The sequence below is a fragment of the Limulus polyphemus genome, unplaced genomic scaffold (assembly GCF_000517525.1).
Source record: "Limulus polyphemus unplaced genomic scaffold, Limulus_polyphemus-2.1.2 Scaffold1317, whole genome shotgun sequence".
In the NCBI taxonomy this organism is placed as follows: Eukaryota; Metazoa; Arthropoda; class Merostomata; order Xiphosura; family Limulidae; genus Limulus; species Limulus polyphemus.
Genome location: NW_013666927.1, coordinates 126,290 through 132,737, shown reverse-complemented (window position 1 = coordinate 132,737; position 6,448 = coordinate 126,290).

Below are 6,448 nucleotides of genomic sequence, written 5' to 3'. Positions count from 1 at the left end.
ATTCCTGTAAATTCCCAGTGGAGCATAGGGCCGCAACAACACCTCGCCATCGGAAGGTGTTGTTGCAGTTACTTGTAGCAGGTGGTTTTTACGGGTTGGAGTTGCTACCCAACCCTCCCCCTTTCTCATCCTGGACTTGGGACCAGGCAAAGGCGGAGGTTGGCATGTTCGAATGTTCAGGGGATTCGAACCCGCGACCCTCAGATTACGAGTCGAGCGCCCTAACCACCTGGCCATGCCGGGCCTATATTACATATATTTAGTGTTATTTAAGGAAAATCAATTATTTGTTTTTTTTTAGTTCACTGCCTTTTATTTTTAATTATAATACACTGATGATTGACCTTATTTTTTAACTTATAACTATATCCCAACTTGGATATCATTGTAAGTTCTTTTAAGTTACAATCTTCCAATTTTTGTTTCAACGTGCATTATGAGTTCAGCGATCAAAATCAGTGTCAACTGCATATACCACCTATGCTAATTTCTCATATTCTGTTATAATAACTTATTTTACTAATTATCTTGTTAGTAGTGTTATTACTCTATGCATATGTGTTGTTCAATATATTTAGATATATGTAGTTATATAGAAGTTTGGAGAAATTTAAAGAAAACGATCGAACAAAAACCTAAAACTATCAAACTCACAGTAGAGAAGCTTGAGTAACGTATCCTTATTTTTGTATACTTTTGTTTCTCATCACAAAAGCAAGCTTGTATGTGACACTCCAACGTTTTCGTCACGAATAGGCTCTTAATTCATACACGAGTCCTGTTCGAAAGTATCTCGATCACTGTAGGAAAAGCAAATAAAATATAAGAAGGGATTAATATATATCAGTTTTATTTGCTTAATTATACAGTTGTATGTTTGTGTTCATAAAAATTGGTGGATTGGTCGGTCGATACATTTAGCGATTTAGTCTAATATATTGACAAATTAAAGAAAACGTCTAAATCTCTAAGAAGATGATACGCTGTGAGACCTTCTTTTCACTATGATGATAAGACGAAGAAACTTGAAGACCCAGAGGTAATGTACGTCAGATTTTTACGACTTTTTCGTTCATATTTCTGATTGAACTATACTTTTATTACTTTAGATTTTATTTGTGTGTGTGTGTGTGTAATATAAAATGTTAATTATAAGATGAGAAAAGGAATTGCCATTGAATTAAATATTAAAAATAACATAAAAAGGGAGGTGGCAAATACATATAATAAACATCATTCAGAATACACGAAAGTATGCGCAAATATTGCTGATCTTGCAAATTGGTAACAACAGTTAATGCGGGCCTACTATATTTAATTATATTTGTCATTACGCTTATCATATTTTTTAGCATTTTATTCTCTATTCAGTCCCTTAGGGTTTTTAAAGAAGAAGAAGAGTGTATAATAGCATTTCAACTACACTGTGTCCGCCATGTATATTGCCGGTGGTGTGTTTTGCTTAACGCCAGAGCTCATCAAGCCGGTTGGGATAGCTTGTTTGTTTTTGAATTTCGCGCAAAGCCACACTAGGGCTATCTGCGCTAGCCGTCCCTAATTTAGCAGTGTAAGACTAGAAGGAAGGCAACTAGTCATCACCACCCACCGCCAACTCTTGAGCTACTCTTTTACCAACGAATAGTGGGATTGACCGTCACATTATAACGCTCCCACGGCTGAAAGGGCGAGCATGTTTGGTGGATGGGGATTCGAACCCGCGACCCTCAGATTGCGAGTCGAGCGCCCTAACCACCTGGCCATGGGTTGCGACAGAGAAGAAAAACAGTAGTGGTCGGAACACTATTTAAGCCATTTGTTAAAAGAACAATTGCTATAAAAATAATGTGAACGCCTTTTCTAAGCTGGGAAGAATACTTATATTAAATTATATTTGTCGTACGAGTTAAGACATTAATATTAGGCCTGAAACATCCGTTAAAATATTTACATCTTAAATAATTGACATAGGGCAAACATAAGTTTGGAAAATAAATATCAATAGATAAAAATATCGTTGTTATGAGAAAATCGTCTGCTTAGAGACTAAAATGTTAAACTAAGCAACTTTTTCTTCAGTCTCTTATTCTCTTAGCCCCAACCTGTTAATTATAACTTACAACAAGATCCAACTAACTGTCCATACATAATGTTGGGTCCAAAGTCAATATTAGTCTATACGTGTTAAAGATTCCTTTTCTTTTTCACCAGAGGTGAAGTTGAAAAAAAAAACCTATGACATAGAGGCCTAATACATTCTTTGATTCGCTGTACCCTCTGCTGTGGACTGCAATTTTGCTTCTTCAAGGCTTGGGTCAGCAAACCTGTCATGATGTATTGTTATGTAGCGCCCTCTTAAGTTGAATAAACAGAGTTCATACAATATGACTGACTCCCAAACATCTCTATAATATGGTGTCAGTAAAAATCTACGCCCGTCCGAAGATGTGAAGCAATTGCAACCTCCAAGCAGCCTAGGTTTGGAAGGTACCATATCCAACAACTAGAAAAAGTATGTATAACGTTTTGATTTATTTCCTGCCGCGACAGGAAACGACAAGAAAGATGAAGCACTCCAAGCCTCATTGTTCTTACATGTGATCGGTGAAGAAGCTATAGAAATATACAACACTTTTGTCTTTAGTGACAATGAAGATAGACTTAACCTGAACGATATTAAATGGAAATTGTAGGCATATTGTTCACCATGAAATAACATTACGTTCGAAAGGCATGTCTTCTTCACTCGATCCCAACAAGAAGGAGAAAAAATCGATGCATATGTGACCGACTTAAAAAATAAAGCAGTGTCATGTGAGTTTGGAGAGCTCTGTAAAGTCCTAATAAGGGTTCTATTGTGTGCAGTGTGATAAACAACGTATTACGGGAGAGACTGCTACATGAATCAGAACTGACTCTAAAAAAAAGCCGTCAATATTTCACGTGCAGCAGAGCTGTCAAAGCAACAGTTATTTAGCCGGGGTCATCAAGACAAAACTTCAACAGCATGTAATCTGGTACAAAAACATAGAACTGAAAACCATAATTAAAATCCGAACAAACAACGGCACAGTTCGAGGCCTAACAATAATAGTAAACATAGTGCAGCACGAAAAACAGCCAAACCTAGGGAGCAACAGCTACATTTGATTGCTATAAGCGTGGGTATAACCATGGACCAAAGCAGTGTCCGGATAAAACCTGTTCGAACTGTGGTAAGTTATTGTACAATAAACTCAAAGATCTGGCCACTGAAGCACTAGTACAACAATATTATGATCCTGATAAACAGATCATATTGTTAATGCATCTTCAAAAGGTTTAGGTGCTATGCTTCTGCAGGGAGGACTCCAAGAGGCATATACCTCAAAGGCACTCATTCTGACTCAAGAAAAGTATGCCCAAATTGAAAAGGATATGCTTGCAGTTACATATGGATGCGAGATTTTTCATCAATACATTTACAGAAGGTCAGTTGTTGTTGAAAGTGACCACAGACCCCTGGAAGCAATCATGAGAAATCCATTTGCAAAAGAACTACCAAGAATTCAAAGAATGATGGTCAGAGTGCAAAAGTATGACCTGAAAGTAATCCATAAACCTAGAAAAGAGATGTACATTGTGGATACTTTGTCAAGAGCATCAAACCAAAGTGCTACCATAGATGATCACTTTGAAAAGGATCTGGAAGCACAAGTGCTTGTTCTAATCTCAATTGTGCCAGTTAACGAAGAAACAGAAACAAATTCTGAATAGTACAAATGAAATTTAAGTTCTGTTTCTTATGGTGTTTAGGTAGTAGGTGTATTTGTGTTTGATTTAGTGTCAAGATCTTGTATGTATATTTGTAAATGAATATATTTTGTTAAGGGTTTACTATTTTGTATGTATTTTTATTCAGAGATGAAGAATGCAGTGTTTATCTTCCACCCAAAAGGGTATTGATTGCTATGTGTGACATTGTTTAAAAGGTTTCTCTTTTTAATTTTTTTATATATTCATGCATTTTTATCTGATAATTCTAAATTTGTATAGTTCTCCTAAAAGTCCATTCCTGCTTATGTTTACGAAGTAATTATCAATGTATATTGTTAAAGGGTACTGTGATGATTGTTTTGTAATTTTCACTGTAATTTTCTCATGTGAAACTAATATCTATGTTAAAGTCTTTATATTACTATTATTTAGTTTCGTATTTTAATTTGTGTTTGTATTAAATTTGAGGTTTATTTTCATATTTGTAATCACAATATCTTTGTTGAAGGGTTTCTTTCAGTTGTGATATGTATGAGGAATTGGTAATATTAAATGGTATATTTTTGTAATTCACTTTGAATTTGAAATTTGTACTTCATTGTTAAAGTGTTAAATTATATATATTATATGTTTGTTAAGTTGTTGTGTCATCTACATTGTGTGTAACTGTTTATAGGGACTAAAGAAAATTATGATACTTTTTGACCAACATGCATTTGTAAATTTGATTGCTTTTAATGTTCCAATTAATGTTGGCTTGAATGTATTTTATACATTTTTATTTTAAATGTAAAATGTAAAAAATTCAATGACAGATATATGTGCAGTTTTCATGTAATACATGATCAAGAAAGTCGTTAACTTGATCTCATTTTAGCTGTCTTTCTTCTCAGTTATCCCTTAAATATAATGCCTGGTTTGCCAAAGGATACGGCCTTATGCTGATTGGCTGCCTCTGGCGATAGGAGAGAGGTAGAAACTATGACGTCCACAGAGTGTCATCAGAGGGTGACAGAGACGATGACGTCATAGTTACACTAAGTAGCACAAGAGGGCATGCTGCTAGGAAAGGGGTGACGTCCTAGTGTTACTCACTAGAGGATATGTTACAGGGGCATATTGCTAGGGGATGCAAGTGGGGTGACTTCATAGTTTCAAGTGTTACTCACCAGAGGGTGTGTTGCTATAGGCAGATGCCGTGTTTTTATAGGTGGATTGTGTTACCTAGGTACTATAGTGTTTTTATAGGCAATGGTGTTACTAAGCACATTGTTCAATAGGATGATGAGCTCATTATAGGGTGTCTCAACATTTAATTACATCATTGTTCGTTTATATAAAGCAAAGCCACATTGGGCTGTCTGCTGCAAATTGGCAGAGCCAATAATTGTTTTATTTGCATTAGTGTTCATCTACGAACTTGCTAAATTAAATCAAGTCAGGTAAAAGTAGTTTCCTGTTATTGACTGTAATAATTTTATATACTTTTCTACAGAGTGAGTAGTTATTGACGTCTAAAGTGACGTCATAGATCTATGAAGTGGCACCAGAGGAGTGGAATATATCGCACCACCATGACACTTGACAACGGAAGTTGTCTGCTGCAAGAGGGTGTATTGCTAGATGCCACGTGACACCATAGTTCAAGTATTACTCAATAGAGATCGTGTTATTAGAGGTCATAGTTCAACAAAGTGGAGCCAGAGGGTGCACTGCAAGGGGTCATAATTCCACAAAGTGGCACCAAAGGGTGATGTAGATAAACGTGTTTCAATACATCACATCATAAATTTTATAGTAACAATCAAAGTCTTAAATTATTTTTTTATCTAATTTGCATAATGTTGTGTTTTCAATTATCAGTACTGAAAAGTTTTATCATAGTTACACTTTTGCTTTATAAGTAAAATATTAAATCTGTGATGCTGTTACCAAGGTTCTATAGATGGATGATCTTACTAGGCATATTGTGTGTATCTTACAAAAACAGATTGTGTTTCTATAGGCAGATAATGTTATTATAGTCCTGTAGGACTGCAAAAAGATTTCAGCTCATCTCAACTTACGTTTATAGTTGTCATTTATATATTTAATTGTATTACATATGTTTTACAAAAGCAGGTGGTATTACTTTAGCGGGACGGTGTTACCAAGGATTTATAGGTGGATTGTGTTACTCAGGTTATATAGGCAGTTGGTGTTTCTATAGGCAGACAGTGGTACTATACATCTATAGGACTGCATACAGATTTCAACTTGTCTCAACTAATGCCTATAGTTTTCAATTATATATTTAACTGTATTATGTGTGTTTTACAAAGGTGATTGGTGTTGCTATGCGGATTGTGTTGCTAAGGTGCTATAGGCAGATGGTATTGCTTGGCAAATTGTGTTACTACGGTTAGTGCTGCTAGGGCAGATGGTACTTATATAAATGGATAGTCCATTAGGATGATGAGCTCATCGTGGGGTGTCTTAACGTGTCTCAACATGTGATTACATCATCAACATTGTAGTGTAGATTTATTTATATATCCCAAAAACTTACAAGTAAACAATTACACAGGCCTGCGATTGTTTTATTGTCTCGAAATTTTTACATGTTCTAAAGTAATTCCTGTATGCTGAATCCGAAAATCTACCACAACTCGCCATACCGGAATACACAAAAGAAAGACCACAACACGTAGATTTG